This window comes from Lepidochelys kempii, chromosome 3 (genome assembly GCF_965140285.1).
Source record: "Lepidochelys kempii isolate rLepKem1 chromosome 3, rLepKem1.hap1, whole genome shotgun sequence".
Lineage (NCBI taxonomy): Eukaryota > Metazoa > Chordata > Testudines > Cheloniidae > Lepidochelys > Lepidochelys kempii.
Genome location: NC_136382.1, coordinates 175,594,522 through 175,611,292, shown reverse-complemented (window position 1 = coordinate 175,611,292; position 16,771 = coordinate 175,594,522). Strand labels below are relative to the sequence as shown.

The 16,771-nt window shown below is 47.4% G+C and overlaps 1 protein-coding gene across 1 annotated transcript in view; it reads left to right on the top strand.

Moving 5' to 3' along the window:
* Positions 1-4,130: 4,130 nt before the first annotated feature.
* SRBD1 (S1 RNA binding domain 1) overlaps positions 4,131-16,771 on the top strand; it is a 227,030-nt gene continuing 214,389 nt past the window's right edge. Inside the window, exons 1-2 of the mRNA XM_073339107.2 lie at positions 4,131-4,339; positions 5,735-5,895. The gene's annotated coding sequence lies outside the window, so the exon portion shown is untranslated. The remainder of the gene's footprint in view (positions 4,340-5,734; positions 5,896-16,771) is intronic.

The following is a 16,771-nucleotide window of genomic DNA, read 5'->3' as shown; positions in this document are numbered from 1 at the left end:
GTGCCTTAATCCCAGACCATTGTTCCTTTCATAAAACAGTGGATCTTGCTGGTTGTGGATGGAGAAGGAGGAGTGCTGGCTCTGCAGCATATTGGACTCTGTTCTTCGGCCCACACAAGACCTTCTGTGCATGCTGCTCCTCTTCTGGAGGTGGGATGTGGTGGTAGCAGGGCACAGACATATTCCATGAAGCGTCCTCAGTTTAGGATTAGAGTTTGAGCTCTACAATGCAGCTAGAAGATGGGGCTCTGCTAGCTTCTGGATGTCCTAAGATCTACAGGGAAGTCCTGCACAGGCCATGGCATTTGCAGAAGACTTGAGTGAGAGGAAGACGATTGGGTAAAGAAGAAGGATAGCCCAGTGGTTCAGGTGCTAGCTGAAGAGCTGGGTTCACTTCCCTACTCTCCCACAGTCTTCCTGTGTCACCTTGGACAAGTCAGTTAGGCCTAGATTCACAAAAGTATTTAGGCTGCTAACCTCCATTTAAATTAATGAACCTCCGTCCTCTATCTGTGGAATGGGGATAATAGATTTCCCTACCTCACAGAGGTGCTATGAAGATAAACACATTAAAGCTTGTGAAGTACTCAGGCATTAAGTTATTGGGAGCCATATAAGTACTGTATGCCCCTGTTTGGCCTGAGTGCCTCATCATAGTTCAGGGCCCTGGGGGATGTTCTAGTTAAGAGTAGAAATAGATGATGGAGGCTGATATTTTCTTTGGTGCAGGCTTGTTTATTTACAAGGCATGTACAAAGTTCTGCTCCTCCGAATCCAGGAGGAACCAAGAACAAAAGGAGCAGTTACTTAGCTTACAGATCCAATCCCTTTTTAGACAACACTATTCCCCAAAGCTCTCTCCATAGCCATTACCCAGAGTCATACACTGCCCTCACAGGCTACTGCTTGGCTTTCTTGCTTTTTGCTACTGCCTCTCTCTCTCTGTTCTGTGTGTTCTCAGTTTCCTTCACACACACCTGACCATAATACCCCACGGAATCCTCTGTGGATTAGGGCCATGGTGCTAGTTTCTGGAAACCCCCTTCCCATGGGGATCTGGGCCATGCTGCTAGTTTCTGGAAAGATTCTATATTTTATGCCTGGTTTTAGATATGGCCCCTTAAGTGTTTCTTACAACTATCTTAAGTGAAGGGTGAGTGCACACTCAATCTCAAAGATGTTTTGGTCCAAGCAATTGCTAGTACCTCTGAGCATAACAGTGCTTTAGACAGATGTTCGTATTTGTACAGAAGCCTACCAATTCTGCACTATTCCCTCTCCTTAACAGCTCCAGTGGCGGTGTAGCATCCTCAAGAATTGTGTTCACAATGATTCCCAACACATGCCTTGGCAAAGAAACTTTTTCTGGGGTGGGGGGCTGATATAATGGAAGAGGTATTCATGTAAGTTAATGCCTTTTTAATACATTTCTTAAAGTACTTAGTATCCTCTTTGCATGGAATCACATTACTTATTAAACAAAACAGCTACTAAACAACTACAGATAAACAGCTTCTACTCTTGGGGGAATTCTGCTCCACTGTGAATGCGCATAATTCATGTCCCCTGCAGATTTCTTTGCTTCCCTGCAGAAAAATGACTTTCTCACAGGGAAGCAAAGGGAAGCTGAAAGACCAGCCATGCACCACTCCGTAGCTGTACAGGTACATTGTTTCAGGCACCCAGAGCAGCTGGCAGAGAGGTAAATCACCACAGGTCTGGGGACACATTAGCCAGTAGCTCCTACCCTGAGTCAGGATCAGCTGCTAGTTCCAGCTGGGTTGGAGGCAGGAGAGGACGGGACTTCCTCTTCCCTTGCAAGGAGTGGCTGTGTCAGACATACTCCTAGAAACCTCCCCCAGCTTCAGGAAGCTCAGCATCCTCCACTGCTTCCTGCACCCATCACTCCTCAGCTGCGGGGGGAGGGGTCATTGTGCAGGGAGCTGCTCCCCCATCCGTCCAACCCCCATGCATCCAGACCTCCCATACCCAGATATCCCTGCTAAGCCTCACCCTGTACACTCAGAACCCCCCTAGCCCTGCATACCCGAACCTCACCCCACTGAGCCTCAACCCCTGTATCCAGACCCCTGCCTCCAGACCCCCATCCCTGCATCCAGATCACCCCCACTGAACTCCCTGCATTCAAACTCCCTGCGACCCTGATGGGCCCCACTTCCCTGCACCCCGCTGATCCCCCACATCTGACCCCCATGCCACTTACCCCCAATTAGCTGCACCCAGACCTGCACGCCACCAAGCCCCACTCCCCCAGCATCCAGACCCCCCAGCTGAGGCCCAAACACTTTCACCTGGAAGACCCTGTACCTGGAACCCCCCTAACGAGCCTCTGTGTATCTAGATTCCCCCAAACCTAGACCCCCCACTGAGCTACCTGCACCCAGAGTGTCCCACACAGAATCCTCTTACCTCACACCTGGATCCCCCCACACCAAGCCCCATCCACATTTGAATCCTGCCTGGTTGAGCCTGCCTGTCCCACACCTGGTGCACCTGGCGCAGAGGGTGAGGGTCCCAGGGTGTTTCTGGGGCAGGCTCGGGCCTTGTGCTGTGTCAGGGTAGGGTGCAGCCTCATCACTGAGTCCGTGTCCCCAGGGTTCGGGGTGGGGAGGCTCCAGGGTGATCTCCCACCTTCAAGCAGCCAGTGGCCTGTGCTCCCCATTGCTATGCTGTAGCCTCTGCATTTATTTATTGGCAAATAAAACTTGCAGAATTTTAAAATATCGTGCACCGAATTTTTAATTTTTGGGCGCAGAATGCCCTCAGGAATAAGCTTCCCCACAGCTTGAGTTCCAGCTTTGTCTGTGTTGCTTAGGCGGGACTAAAGCTGTACAGCACACAGAGACATCTAGTGGTTGAATGCAAATCTGAATCTTTCAGACATTGATTAGGCTAAGACAGGGTGGGCAATAATTTTCACAGGGGGGCCATGCCACGAATTTTGGTAAGTCATCACGGGCCGCACATTTCTACTATATTAATGGAGGGGGTGCAGGGTCTGGGAGGGTGTTTGGGTGCAGGAGGGAGCTCTGGGCTGGTGCAGAGTGTTGGAGTGCAGAAGAGCGTGAGGGGTGTGGGATCTGGGAGGGAGTTTGGTGCAGGAGTGGGCTCCAGGCTGGGGCAAGGGGTTGGGGTGCAGGAGGCGGTGCAAGGTGCAGGTTCTGGCCAGGAGGCCCTCACAACAGGTGGCTCCTGGCCGGCGGCGCAGCAGGGCTCAGGCAGGCTGCCTGCTTGCTATGGCCCCACGCCGTTCCCGGAAGTGGCCGGCTGCTACTTTCACGTCTCTGTGCACACCTTGGGGGAGAGGGGGTAGCGTGTATCCATGCGCTGCCCGCACCCGCAAGCACAGTTTCCGGCCGAAGGGAGCTGTGAGGACAGTGCTGGGGGCAGCGCAGTGTGTTGAGCCACCTTCCCCCCCAGCCAGGGGCACACAGAGACATGCCAGCAGCTGCCGGAAGTGGCATGGGGCCCATGGCGGGCAGGCAGCCTGCCTGAGTGCCCTCCTGAGCCGTGGGACTTTTAGTGGCCCAGAGAGGGGGAGGCCAAAAAGCCTGGCAGGCCGGACAGAAATATTAGATGAGCTGGATCCAGCCCGTGGCCGTATTTTGCCCACTCCTGGGCTAAGGTATGAATAAGGCTCTGCCAGCCCTGTCTATGCTGAGCCATGCTTTGCATGAACTGTATAACTACAAATAAACACATTACACTCTTGAAGTAAATAATAGTGGGGTTAGCAGGGGCATGAAGGGCTATAAAAGGAGGGTGCCAACTACTGGAATACGCTTGTTTGGGACGGGGATTGCACCTGATACATAAAGACAGCATGGACGGGGAAGGACTGGACAGGAGCTGGACTGGACCACGGTGAAAGCGCTAAAGGGGACCGGAGTTGGTGAAGCAGGTGTCCAGGCTTTGCGTTCAAGCGGAACTTTGCCTTCAAAGAAGATGTCCGGCAGAGCTACCCCTCGAGCGACCGCTCCTTGCAGCCCAGTCCCGGCGAGCTGCTCCCGCGGCAGGCGGTGTCGGGGGCGCAACAGCCCGGAACGGCGGGCGGGGCGGGGCGGGTAAGAACTCAGCGCCCAGCCCGAGCCGGGGCTCCCGGGAACCAAACCCAGGGCGGCGCCGGCAGCCGGGCCACGCTCGGCCCGGCCGCGGATTGGCGCCGGGCTTGTTCCTTCCGGGGCCGCTCGGCCGCCGCTTCCTGCTCCTCCCCTTGCGCGGCTGGACTAGGCCCGGCAGCCGCGGCCTGGTTGGCGGCCCTTTCAAACCCAGCCCCGGCTCCAGCCGCCGCCAGCAGCCGCAGCAGCAAGGGGGACCGGTGCGTGAGGCGGTGCCGGGAGAGGGCAGAGGGGAGCGGGCTGGCGCCGGCGCCGGGCGGCCAGGAAGGGTCCGACGCAGCGGGGTGGGCTGGAGGCGGCTGCTGGCCTCTCAGCCCGGTGACTGCAGAGGGGACGAAGCTCTCCGGTGGAAACGAGTGGGGGCTCCGCGCTGCCGCTCACCCTGCCGCCGCGCACCCCGCCCGCAGCCGCCGCGGCCAGGGGAGCCCGCAGGCTGCGCTGTCTCCGGCTTGCGGGGCGCAGAGCGCCGGCGGCTGGGAGGGGAGCGGGCAGCCCCCGCTGTGCCGCCTGCAGGAGGGAAGGGGGCACCTCGGCGTGGGGGGTGGTTAAGGGGAGTGTTGATTAACACGGCCTGGCCCCCCCACCCCATCACACGACCGCGAAAAATCTGTTCTGGACCCTGGGCCAGCCGGAAGCACGTTCTGCTGAAGGGGGAACGGTTGCTATTTACCCGCCATCACACACTGAACAATAATGGAAAATGAATTTTGTTCTTGGCATGACAAGCGGTGCAGGGGTTACCAACCCGCAAAAAGACACACTGCTCTGTTATCTCTGAGTGAAATGCAAGCCACTGAATTAAACTAATTGGAAGGGGATTTTAGTGCATAGACCTGGGTTCTATACCTGACTCTGCTACTTGTCTGCTGGATGACCTTGAGGAAATAATTTTCTTCTCTCTCTCTGCCTCAGTTTCCCCATCTGTTAAATGGGAATGCTGATATTGACCTCCTTTGTAAAGTGCTTTGAGATCTATGGACCAAAAGTGCTATATACAACCTAGGTGGTCGTGGTGGTAAATATTTGTCCAGGTTTGGACTTCATTGTGTTTGAGGTATTATCCTCTGTCCACTTTTCAGTTGTTATCATCCTTCTTCTCATTCAGTGACAGGTTGCTACATAGTATGGGGCTATATCTCACCTGTCACATGGAGGAGTGGGGTCATGGGGGGTGGGTTAGGGGAGTACTTATTACAGAGTTCACTGCCCTGATGATGCACAGCTAAGAATCTGTTCTCACTCCTGGCCTAGCCAGGAGTACTTTCTGATGATGATTTATTGGTGTAGCAACAATTGCTGTTTAACCCCAGCCATGCATATAACAACAGTAGTGCAAAGTGAATTTTATTATTGGCATGACCAGTTGTGCATGCTCTTTGCTCACAGCTACTGGGAGCAAATTGGGGATGGGAGGAGCACGTTCTATGTCACACTGGCATTTTTCCCTTCCAGCTGTGCTTCCTTCCAGCTCCTGGGAACCCTTGTCTCTCCCCCTCCAGACTGCTTTGGGTGCTCTTTAGCTGTTCACCCCACCCTGTATGTCTGTCCTGTCCTCGTCAGCTGTGTAACCCTCATCTTTCTCTCTCTCCCTCCAGTTGGTACTGGGGCCCTTCAGATTTCTACTTCTCATGTTGCCCCCAAGCACCTTTGACTTGTTTTCTCCAGTGGCGTTTGCGTACCCTGGCTATCGACTCCACCAGCTTTTGTGTGCAAAGTTGCTGGCAGTTTTGCAGGATCTGGCCCTAGGAGGACTCTGGTAAGTTCATCCACCCCCCTCCCCCGAATTCTAATTTTTAATGGTCCAAAAATGGAATGGCCAGGAAAACCTGACAGCATTGATATCAGAACAAAGTTTTCCAGCAGCAGTAGTGTGAGTCGTGTTTTCTGCTTGTTGTTGGCTGTGTGGTCCTCACACCTCTTGAGTTTCTCTTCCCACAGCTTCTTCCCACGCTGACTCTAGAATGCAATGCAGTTGCCTTAAAATGATGAAAATAAATGGCAGCAACTATACATATTGTGTAGAGCTGGACTATTTTGTTGGTATTAACAATGTGGTAAAAAATTACTCCCCCCCCACCCCCCCTGCAGAATCCATGTTTTTTTTTTTCCAGATATTGTAACAACCTACTACTCAGCTCTTGCTGTGTTGGTTAAAGTTTGTTTTGGGGCTGTCTTGGGCAAACTTAAAACTCCTCTCAAAGCCCAGTCACTAAATGTTGCTATTATTAATATTCTGTTGACTTCCCTCAGGGCTGTCCTTACCATGAGGCGAACTGAGGCGGCCGCCTCAGGTGCCAGACTGGGCCGGGGGGGCCCCCACTAGGACCCAGAGTGCAGAAAATTGTGTCTGCTGCTGGTGCATATGTGTTCTCTCTGCTCTAGATGCACAGAGATGGTGGAATGCTGTGCTGGAAGGCACAAGAGACATAACATGCAGGCAGGAGAAAAGGTGAGAGGGAATAACAGAAAGCAGCAGGAGCTGCAGGCAGAGAGAGGAGGAGGAGCCTCTTATGTACCTCTTTAGCACCCCTAGGAGCCTGGACTGATTAACACCAGCTTCTCAGGGAGCTTCCTGTTTCCTGCTGCTTCCCTGAACCCACTTGAGGAGAACAGGCAGTAAACTGAAGTAGTAGGAGCCAGTTAGGCCCTTAAGACGCTGATATCTTCCCTCACTCAGGCTCTGCTACCAGTCTGCTTATTTGTCCCCTTCAAATGAGTGTTGAGAGCCACTATAGCTGGGACAGAACAGCAGTCATGAGTGAAAGAAGAAAACGCCCCTCTGGGGGAGTATTCAGAAAAAGAAAGAAAGCAAAGGAAGCTTTTCTATCTAAGCAGGAAGGAGCTCTCTTGAGATACATAGACACAAATGTTCATGGTGAGCCTTCCAGCCCCGGTGAGGATGTGAGTGGTGAGGAGATGCCTGATCTTCCAGTTAGTCAGAGTGCAGGTGACCTGGCAGCTACTGCAGCATCCATATCTCCATCTCAAATGGATGTAACCGTGCATATTCCTGAAGAAAAGTGTAGATTGGAGAAGAGTGTGGTGGAGGCGCAAGAAACAGCTACTGCTGAGTTTAGTTCCTTAAGTCTAGATGATCCAGGACTGTGGACCCACTTGAGCAGTAGCCTGAGGGACTTCCTTGTACTACGTGGCTACAGCATGTGAAAAACTTCATGTCCCCCAAAGTCAATGAACATAGAAGTTTCCATCCAATACGTTACTGGCATGAAATCCCCAATGGTGACAAAGTTGAAGAGGCCATGGCTTCAAGTACTCATAAAAACCCAGAATGCTGCATACTGTTTTTGTTGCAAACTCTTCCAGTCTAATATTCCAGCGACATTGGGTTCTACAGGAAAAAAGGACCGGAAAAATCTGGCTAGAAATCTGGCATGCCATGAGAAAGCAGCAGATCACCAGAGAGCATTCCATAGGTGGAAAGAGTTTGAGATGAGACTAAGGTTAAAGGCCACGATAGATGATCAGCATCAAGAGAAGATTGCATCAGAGTCTCTTTACTGGCAAAATGTTCTGAAAAGGCTCATTGCCATTGTGAGAATGCTTGCTACCCAAAACCTAGCACTGCGTGGCACTTCAGATCAGCCATATGTGCCAAACAATGGAAACTTCCTTAAAATTGTGGAGCTGATGGCTGAGTTTGATGCTGTACTCCAGGAGCATCTAAGAAGAGTCACCACACAAGAAATGTGTACACACCACTACTTTGGAAAAACAATTCAAAATGAGATCATACAGTTTCTGGCAACAAAAGTCAAACAGAAGATTGTGGCAGATCTGAAGTCAGCAAGATATTACTCTGTTATTCTGGACTGCACACCTGACATCAGCCATACGGAACAAATGACTTTAATGGTGCATTTTGTAACAACAACAGAACCGAGTGAAAATGTCCCTGCAATGGTGACTGTCAGAGAGCATTTTCTAGAATGTATTGACATTGATAATACTACAGGAGCTGGTATGACAAATGTGCTTCTTAAAAAGCTGGAAGATACGGGAATTGCGATATCTGGCATGAGAGGTCAGGGCCGTGATAGTGGTGCCAACATGAGAGGAAAGAACAGAGGAGTGCAGACACGGATCCGAGAGTTAAACTCTCGAGGTTTTTTTGTCCCGTGCAGTTCTCATTCATTGAACTTGGTGGTCAGTGATGCAGCATCAGCTTCTAGTGAGGCTGCTGAATTTTTTGATGTAATTCAAAGAATCTATGTATTTTTTTTTCTGCATCAACTCATTGATGGCAAATTTTGAAGCAACATCTGGGAACATCCTCTCTGACACTGAATCCACTGAGTGCTCCAGGATGGGAAAGTCAAGTGGAGGCGATAAAGCCTATCAAACACCAAACTGGGAAGATAGATGATGCCACAGTTGCCGTTATGGAGGATAATGCTATGAGAGGAACTGTTCGTGGGAGAACAGTGGCAGAGGGAAATGGAATCACCGGAAACATACATAACTTCAAATTTCTTTGTGGCTTAGTGTTGTGGCATGACATACTGTTTGAAATAAATGTTGTAAGCAAGAGACTCCAAGGTGTTGACCTTGATATATCTGGAGCAATGGAACAACTGGACAAAGCAAAGTCATACCTACAGTCTTATCGGTCAGATGAGGGATTTCAAAATGTTCTGAAGAGTGCACAGAAGTTAGCAGAGGAACTTCACACTGAAGCTATTTTCCCACCCATTCAAGAATAGAAGTGTCACCGAAGATTACGAGGCACGGGATAATCCCATAAGAGACCCCAAACAACAATTCAAAGTTGAATTCTTTAACCAGGTGCTCTAGATTGTGCAATACAGTCAGCTGAAGAACGTTTCATGCAGCTCATGGAACACAGCAATATATTTGGGATGTTGTATGATATCCAAAACTCCTCACTTTACCTGAAGAAGACCTACACCAGCAATGCAGGGCACTAGAGACAGTGTTGACACATGATGACATGCGCGATATTGATGCTCTATGCTCCACAATGACACAGGAGAGGCTGGTCGGCCTTGCAACCATCTCAGTAGAGCATGAGCTGGCCAAGACTGTGGACCTTCAGCAGGAAGCAGTTCAAATCTTTGCAACCAAGAAGGCACAGAAAGCACCACTTTGATTATTCAAACAGATAAAAGTGCTAGTGTTTACTATGCAGACAAGAACATTTTCTGTTCAGGTGTTTGAAAGTTAACTTAAGAGTTACTTAAAATTTTTGAACAAGGCATTTTAAGTTGTTAGTTCTCCTTTATTGGGGTAGGTAGCAGAGCAGTACCATGAGAGGAGTAGAACAGGAAGAAGGAAGAATTGAGACCTTTCGAAGTTTTGGCCCAAGCGAGGGGGCATGGGGGCATCATTTGAGCTTCCCGCCTCAGGTGCTAAAATGTTGTGGTCCGGCCCTGCCTTCCCTGCTGTACAGGCAGGATGACTGGTGAATTCCGTTCGTTGAGGATTAGCAAAGACTTGGGAGCTTCCTGCATAGGCAGACCTGCAAAATAGTGTCCTTTGTAGGGAAAATATACTTTTGGATTAGTTGGAAGACAGTTTTAAAACATCTCCCTCTTTGCTGGTGAAGGATTTTGGTATGATTGTTTCAATGAGAAAAAATATCATTCTCCTTGGTTTTTGAAGTGTCATGGTTTCAAACTGAGACAGCCCAGCCAAGTGAATAGAGCTTGTAAGGTGCAAAATCGAATTACTACTGACAGAGTTTCTTTGTTTTTTCCCCTTTAAAATTTCCTGGGAAATTAAATGCCAAAACATATGCATCATCAAGGTTATGAGATCGAGGACTCAACAGTCATGAAATTTCAAAATATAAGGTTGCGGTAGTTAAATTAACTTGACCATGTTGCAGAAATGTAATACTTTCCATAACTCCTAACTCTGGTTAAATGTGAACCTTAGTGTATTACTGTTTATTAGAGTATACCATATAAAATATACAGGATGTTAACACTGCAAGGGCAACCTTTGGGTTTGAAATTCTTGACTATATTGTACTAGATAACAAGACTTAGCGTTGCATTAATGCTAGCTTTTTGCATTTAATCATTTCTAAACAAATGTAAGTTTAGCCACTAGAAGTTGCTTTTTCACCATTCAACAAGCAACTGACTGACACGGGGAGCATTTCCTTTCCGTTCACACGTGACTGACTTGGCTGTAGTCCTGCCACATGTCAAAAAATATTTTCTTAACCATTTTGGAGTCACAGAATTGTAGGCATGGAAGGGACCTCGAGGGGTCCTCCAGTCCAGACCCTTGGACTCAAGGTAGGACAAAGTATTATCTAGACCATCCCTGACAGGTGTTTGTCTAGCCTGCTCTTAAAAATCTCCAATGATGAAGATACCACAACCTCCCTAGGCAATTTATTCCAGTGCTTAACCACCCTGACAGGAAATTTTTACTAATGTCCAACCTAAACTGCCCTTGCTGCAATTTAAGCCCATTGCTTCTTGTCCTATCCTCAGAGGTTAAGGAGAATAATTTTTCTCCCTTCTCCTTGTAACAACCTTGTACATACTTAAAAACAGTTATCATGTCCCCTCTTAGTCTTCTACAGACTAAAGAAATCCAATGTTTTCAATCTTCCCTCATAGGTCAGTGTGGAGTAGAGCGGAAGAATTACGTCTTATGTCTTGCTTACAACACTCCTGCTAGTACATCCCCAAATTGTATTCGCATTCTTTTGTGATGGTGTTGCGCTATCTGTGTAATATAAAGAGGCCCCCAAAGGCCAGTCCTGTTTATGGTCTACACGCCTTCCTTCACGCCTCTTCTTCTGCACCCCAGCCCTATCTGTGAGTGTTTGTGTGCGCATGTTTAGGGGAGAAAATCTGCGTTCAGTTTTCAGGCCATAAACTGATCTCCAGGTGCGCAATCACGTCTTCTCAGTATGCTTTGCATGAACTGAGTTAAGACATCATCGATCATAAGTAGTTATGAAGGACTAAAAGAATGCGCCACTGTCTGTTGTATTCCATAGATTTGAATTCCAGCATTTATCTGTATGCATTTCAGCTATATTCATTGTGTTATGTACTGCTGTATTGAATGGAGGAGGGATTGGGTGGAGCAGCATGGCAGAGCGGTGACTGTGATATGAAGAGACGTGTATGAGTACCTTGAGAGATCAAGTATGCTTCATGGTAGTGCTGTGTATTGTAGGCTATGTTCGCAGAGGTGAACACAAGTGTCTTCTTATCATTGGGATTGTCAGCAGTCTGGTGACACGTGTCTGGTCTCCAGTGCTTAGTGAGGGTAAGTGAAGAAAATATCTCAGAAGAAATGCTCTGGGCAAGCATGAAGGAGTGGTAACATTTTGCAAGTCTAGTGTGGTTTGTGTAGATTAGGCTCAGTGTTTGAGTGTAGGCCGTGTGTAGGTCGCAGCTGTTTGCTATACCTGACTTAAACCCAGTGTAACTCACATCAGGTCGGTGTGGTACTATGTACCCCTCTGCAGATGGGTTGGCCGCACAGGTTGATGAACATTTGCAGACTTGGATTAAAGAGATGAGTCTTTCAGTTCAGGCAGTAGAGGCTCATTGAAAAAAATGCAGAGTTCCAGGTTCAATCCTTGTTGCTGATGACCTCTTCCCCAGGGCGTGGCGCTACACTAAGTTTTGCCTTAGTAAAGAGAGGATGTTAAAATTTGTCTTCCAAGTGTTCATGTGCTCTGTTCCACAAATGTTCTGTAACATCTTTGAGAGTAGAATGCTAGTACGTGTGTTGTTGGTGTGCTGGGGGCAGGATTGATTTTGCGTTGTGGGGGTGGCAAGTGACTTTATTCTTTCACTTCCTCGTTTTCAGAAGTTTAAATTTAGCTCATCTGGAAGGTCTTGAGGCATCAGTGAGGAGCCTTAAATCTGCATTAACAAAGTTTTGGCAGATTTAATCTACTTCGTTTTAAAAAGGTTCAAGGCTAAATCATTTTTAACATCTGTGTTCTAGATTAGGTAGAGATTTAGCTACCGATTCTCCTCTCACTTATAGATGAATCAAACAGAATTCAGTCGAAACTGAATTGTACCCTTATTAAACTAGTATAAGAGGCAAATCTGATCCATAGACTAACGCACAGTTGGGGGATGGTAAAACTTTAAAGTGGAATTTAGCAAAATCAAAAAAGTGAAAATAGTTTTGTTCCATCTCTTTTAGTGTCATTAACTTCTTAAATGAGTTGTACAGGCAAAATTATTTTCTTGTGTCTAAAATGTATGGATTATGGCATTTCAGATTAAATGGTGTAAAAATTCAGATTTTTGTAAAAGTATGTCTTTTTCACCCTTTCAGTATGTCTGGGAATAGCAAGAGAGAGAAGGTGGGTGAGGTAATATCTTTTATTGAACAAACTTGTGTTAGAGAGAGAGAGACAAGCTTTTGAGCCACATAGAGCTAGTTCTTCTTCAAACCTGGGAAAGGTACTCCAAGCATCACAGCTACATGCAAGGTGGAACACATTGTTCAGCATAAGTACTTAGCACATATTCTAAGGGACCGTTCAAGGTCGAGTGGCCCATTAACACCTCTGCAATCAAAAGACAAACAGAGGGGGTTAATGGGTTACAGATTGCTGTAATAAGCCATACATCCAGTAGCTCTGTTCAGTCCATGACTTTTCGTGTCTAGCAGAGTTATGAATTTAAGCTCCCACGCTCATCTTTTGAAAGTGTTGGGCAGGTTTCCTTTGAGGATGAGAACTGATAGGTCAGACACAGAGTGATTTCTCTGTGAAAAGAACAGGAGGACTTGTGGCACCTTAGAGACTAACACATTTATTTGAGCATAAGCTTTCGTAAGCTACAGCTCACTTCATTGCAAAAGCTTATGCTCAAATAAATAGATTAGTCTCTAAGGTGCCACAAGTACTCCTTTTCTTTTTGTGGATACAGACTAACACGGCTGCTACTCTGAAATCTGTGAAAAGTGTTCACCCACAGGTGATAGGGTATTTTTGGTCTTTTAAAATTTTCCTGTCTGAGTTTATTGGAGAGTGTAGTGATTGTCCGGATTCATGCACATAGTTGTTGTTGGGGCATTTAGTGCCCTGGATGAGGTACACCACATGTTGTGATAGGCATGTGTAAGATCCGTAGATCTTGAAAGTTTGTGTTGTGAGGTGTGTTGATCATTGTAGCAGTGGAGATATGTCTGTAGGTTTTGCATCTGTTTTTGCATCTGCTTTGAGTTGGTGTGTCCTGGATTGTGAGGAACTTGTTTCTGATGATGAGCTTGGCGTGGTTGGGGGATTATTTGAAGGCCAGAAGAGGGAGTTTAGGAAAGATTTATTTCAGGATGGGATCTTCATTGAGTATGGGTTGTAGTTGTTTGCTGATACCCCCTCTGGGTTCCAGTGTGGGGTGGTAGGTGATAACTAGGGATGTGTAGTCAGAGAGGGTTTTATTTCTGTATTGAAGCAGGGTTTCTCGGGGTATTTGGGTGGCCGGTTGCATGATGCAATCTATTTCTCTGGTGGAGTGTCCTTTTTTGTTGAAGTCCGCTTTAAGTGACTTAAGGTGCACATCCCAGACTTCCTCCTTGGAGCATATTCAATGGTATCTGAGTGCCTGGCTATAGATAACAGATTTCTTGGGGTCTTTGGGGTGGTTGCTGGATCTATGTAGGTGTGATGATCCATGGACTTCTGGTATATAATAGTCTGTAGAGTTCCATTTTTTAAGCTGATTGTGGCGTCCAGGAAGTTGATGCTAGTGAGGGAGTGTTCCAGAGAGAGTTGAATGGACAAGTGGTGGTTGTTGAAGTTGTGGTGGAAATCTATGAGGGAGTTTAAGCTGTCAGTTCAGAGGAATGAAAATATCATCTATGCTAAACAATCTCTTCCACTTTGCATTTAGCTGTGATGTTTGGAGTACTTTCCCCAGACCTGAAGAAGAGCTCTGTGTGTTCAAAAGTTTCTCTCTCTCCAACAGAAGTTGGTCCAATAAAAGATATTACCTCACCCACCTTGTCTCTCTAATATCCTGGGACTGACAAGGTTGCATCTACACTGGGAATAGCAAAGCATTTACTTTTTTTAATACTAGTCAAAAGAGTAATATTCTGTGAGGCAGATACGATGTCATGATATTGCAATGTAGCATCATTGTATCATGCTGTGATTAGGGAGATTTCCTTGGAGGGGGATGAAAGTATTTTTTGTCCTGTGTTTTATAAACACCAGCAGACTGACCAGCTGAGCTGGCAATGTAGAGAGCAGAGTGGCAATCCATGCACTTCATCCCACCATGTACTCCTGTGCCTGCCCTGCCCCAGCCCCCACTAGGGCTATTGCATGCTGACATCATTCCTGCCCTGCCTTCAGATTTCCAGTCAAGCTCATCATGAAAGAGTGTCTAGCATCTACTTATAGGTAAGGGAAAACTTGATGCACAAAAGGTTTTAAACAGAGTCCTGAATAAAATGAACCCAGTCAGAGCCAAGTATCTGTGGAAGGCAGTGCTTTGGGTTTGGTGGTTAAGCATTTGAATGGCAGCTTTTAACTATTGTTAAAGGGCCTCTGTCTTCTCAGTGGCACATTTCCTGAAGGTGGGGGAATACAGCATCTCTCTGACTGTTGCTATGGATGTCTGAATCTGGAGAAACCTGGGCTGGAAAATGGGGTATGCAGTCTTGGATTGGAGATGGGGGAGATGAGGTACACCAGCTTTCTTTCTCTGGATAGAGCAGCGCAAGGTTGTTACACAGACCAAGTTGCTCAGAGAAGGAGATTGCGTTGGAAAACATTACGTGTCTCACTTCCTCCTCTGTAACTAAGCTGAGTTACACTACCTTTCTGGGTCCTGTAAAATATTCAGAGGAGATATTGCTATGTGAACTGTTTCTTCTGTTTTCATCTGATTCTTTCTCAATTTTTATTTTTTTAAGGAATCTACTGTTGTGTGGGTGTTTCACACATTCTGTCCTTAAGTAAAAGAGCAAAATACTTTCACCTTGAAGGGGAGATATGGAAGCATAGGCGCCGACTCGTTGGGTCTCCAGGTGCTTAGCACTCACTGGCAATAGAGCTGCAGCCCCAGCCAGGGATCAATAGTTCCTAAGCAACCCCTCCCCTGCTGATCAGCTAGTAGACAGCTGTGTTCATCACGTAGCAGCTGTTCAACTTTTGTGGCCCCTGGGCTTGCTGCTGCAGAGGCTGACCCAGCCCTGCTTCAGCCCCCTGTGGGGGGTAGGGCCCGTCCTCCAGAAGCCTTAGGGAGCTGCTCCACTGCTCCAGCCAGGGGTAGGTGTGGGTGAGCAGGGAGCGCAGGCTGGGCTCCCTCTGCTCTGTGGAAGACCAGCCTGATCAGCAGCGGTGAGACCCTGCTTACCTGGGTCACCCTGCCTTATACTACTTTTTACACATACTTGGGGCTCAAACTACAGCTCTGATCCTGATATTACTCTCTCGGGATCAATCGTGTGGATAATTTTCACCACCCACTTCCCTTTTGGGGAAGCAATAATTAAAAAGCTATTGACGGACTGGGGTAGAATTTATGTTGCAAATTTAGGTCATTTGATCAAGAGGTTCCCAATATATGTCCTCCCATTGCATTATGAGCTTCTTTTAATTTTCAAAGTACTCTAAAATCCACATACAAAATGAGATTATCTAGGACAGGGGTAGGCAACCTATGGCATGCGTGATTTTCAGTGGCACTCACGCTGCCTGGGTCGTGATCACCAGTCTGGGGGGCTCTGCATTTTAATTTTAAATGAAGCTTCTTAAACATTTTAAAAACCTTATTTACTTTACATACAACAATAGTTTAGTTATATATTATAGACTTATAGAAAGAGACCTTCTAAAAATGTTAAAATGTATTATTGGCATGGGAAACCTTAAATTAGAGTGAATAAATGAAGACTCGGCACACCACTTCTGAAAGGTTGCCGACCCCTGATCTAGGATATTGGTATGCCACAACAGGGGCAATGGTGCAAGTTTGGAATAATTTGGTTCAGGCGTTCCTCAGATACTGTCCCCAGCCCCCCAGAGAAGAAAATTTTAATGTTCCAGTTGCTCTAAAACTGACATGCATAGTGAGATTACCTTGAACAATGGTATTCCACAACTGAAACTGAGGTAGAGGGGAATTCCCATTGAGATGATTGGGTCATTTCACACCACCCAGAGCTAATGTGTTAGACTGTTTATCTCTTTCAAGTGTCCTAATTCATCTGAGCACACCCCACTGAGGTGAATGGGCTATTCCACACACCAACAGTACTCCTGTACTGCAGAGGGCTGTGCAGAGCCCCTGCCTTTACACTAGCTCCCTGAAGTAGATACAACGTCTGGGGGTTCCTGCTATTCCTCTTGCTTATTCCAGCTGGTAGATGTGCTCCTCACAGCCGATCAGTTACCATCCTCCTTTCTTCCCATGGCCCTTCCAGCCCTACCTGGTGCACGGTGAAGCCAGGAGGAGGGCAGAACTGGTAGCTAAAGTGGCCGATCATTCCCCTCCCACAGGTGTCCTCCCATCATCCCCCCCTCCCTAACACCTCTTCCTCAAGAAACAAGGGAAATTAACTGCCCAAAAACATGGTTAATTCAGGTCTTGACACTGCAGTGCCTTTGCCAGTATAAAGAAAAGGAGTACTTGTAGCACCTTAGA